The sequence below is a fragment of the Pseudophryne corroboree genome, unplaced genomic scaffold (genome assembly GCF_028390025.1).
Source record: "Pseudophryne corroboree isolate aPseCor3 unplaced genomic scaffold, aPseCor3.hap2 scaffold_853, whole genome shotgun sequence".
NCBI classification, from domain to species: domain Eukaryota; kingdom Metazoa; phylum Chordata; class Amphibia; order Anura; family Myobatrachidae; genus Pseudophryne; species Pseudophryne corroboree.
The window spans coordinates 230,842-232,378 of NW_026970432.1; the positions used below are offsets into that span (position 1 = coordinate 230,842).

At 34.9% G+C, this 1,537-nt stretch overlaps 1 non-coding gene across 1 annotated transcript; it reads right to left on the reverse strand.

Moving 5' to 3' along the window:
- Nucleotides 1–342: 342 nt before the first annotated feature.
- TRNAN-GUU (transfer RNA asparagine (anticodon GUU)) lies at nucleotides 343–416 on the reverse strand. The gene has a single exon. It is a non-coding gene; the product is annotated as a tRNA-Asn (tRNA).
- Nucleotides 417–1,537: the final 1,121 nt, after the last annotated feature.

The following is a 1,537-nucleotide window of genomic DNA, read 5'->3' on the forward strand; positions in this document are numbered from 1 at the left end:
GCAAGTTTAATTTAGTAATAGGTGAAAAACCATCCTTACAAAGGTGTTAATCAGAGACTTGGCTTTGTGGACACTTTTCAGAGAACAAATTTGTTAGCATAAAAATAAAGCCAGAAAATGAAGAGCTGTTTAATCACTCGATTGGATTTTTCTGCCAGCATATTTTTTTTCTCTGCAACCCACTGCTAAATTGTGCTTCCTAGCTGTTTTTTATAAAATCACTGAATCAAATCTAACTCTGATTACATCAGAGAAGGCCATATACCCTACACCATAAGAGGAGGTTTGAAATTTTGACTTGTCTACTTAAATATCACCAAAATCTGATCACAAGGTTAATTACGTCCCTGGGTGGGATTGAACCACCAACCTTTTGGTTAACAGCCAAACACACTAACCGATTGCGCCACAGAGACACTTTGCAAAAAGTACATACTGACAAAGGCTAATAAGCATACATCTAGAACGTTTCCTAGAAAAACATTAAAAAATCAATAATCTGGAGAGTTTTTGTAAGATGTTTCTTCCATCAACCAACGAATAAACACATTGGTACTTTCCCATGATGAGTGAGTGCTTCAGGATCTCTTGCACTTACATGGGCAGCAGAGTACTGCAATGGAAGCATGCTGGACCCATAACCCAGAGGTAGGCAGATTGAAACTATCCTTTGCTATATGCATTTTTTTTGTTAATTTAAGTAATCAAAACTGGGATTGAAATTTTTGCTCTTTTATTTTTACTTAAAGTACAATAACTTTTACCATTTTAATTTGTTTTAATAGTATATTGACAGTATAGTTTTCTTTCAAAAATCCACTTAATTTTCTTTACCCTGTTATTAAAATGGTAATTGACAAAAAAACTACATTGTCACCAGAAGAGCAATACAAAATGTACAAGTGATATATTAAAATCATCTTTCCAGCTTGAATTTCAATGATGCATTGGGGCAACAATTTTGTGAGAAACATCTTCACCCTTAAATAAAGATTTTCGTAATTCCTTACCTGTGTGCTAATTAGATATCACCTTGTTTTCACATTAAACAGACCTCCATGTGAGAAAGCAGCAAAGATGCAGTGGCGTTAATGTTTCCTGGTGTCAACCTGTATTATTTCAGTAGACATTGAAATGAGGATGCATCTTGCTGCCTTTCCAATGAAGCAAGTTTAATTTAGTAATAGGTGAAAAACCATCCTTACAAAGGTGTTAATCAGAGACTTGGCTTTGTGGACACTTTTCAGAGAACAAATTTGTTAGCATAAAAATAAATTCCAGAAAATGAAGAGCTGTTTAATCACTCAATTGGATTTTTCTGCCAGCATATTTTTTTTCTCTGCAACCCACTGCTAAATTGTGCTTCCTAGCTGTTTTTTATAAAATCACTGAATCAAATCTAACTCTGATTACATCAGAGAAGGCCAGGTACCCTACACAATAAGAGGGGGTTTGAAATTTTGACTTGTCTACTTAAATATCACCAAAATCTGATCACAAGGTCAATTACGTCCCTGGGTGGGATTGAACCACCGAC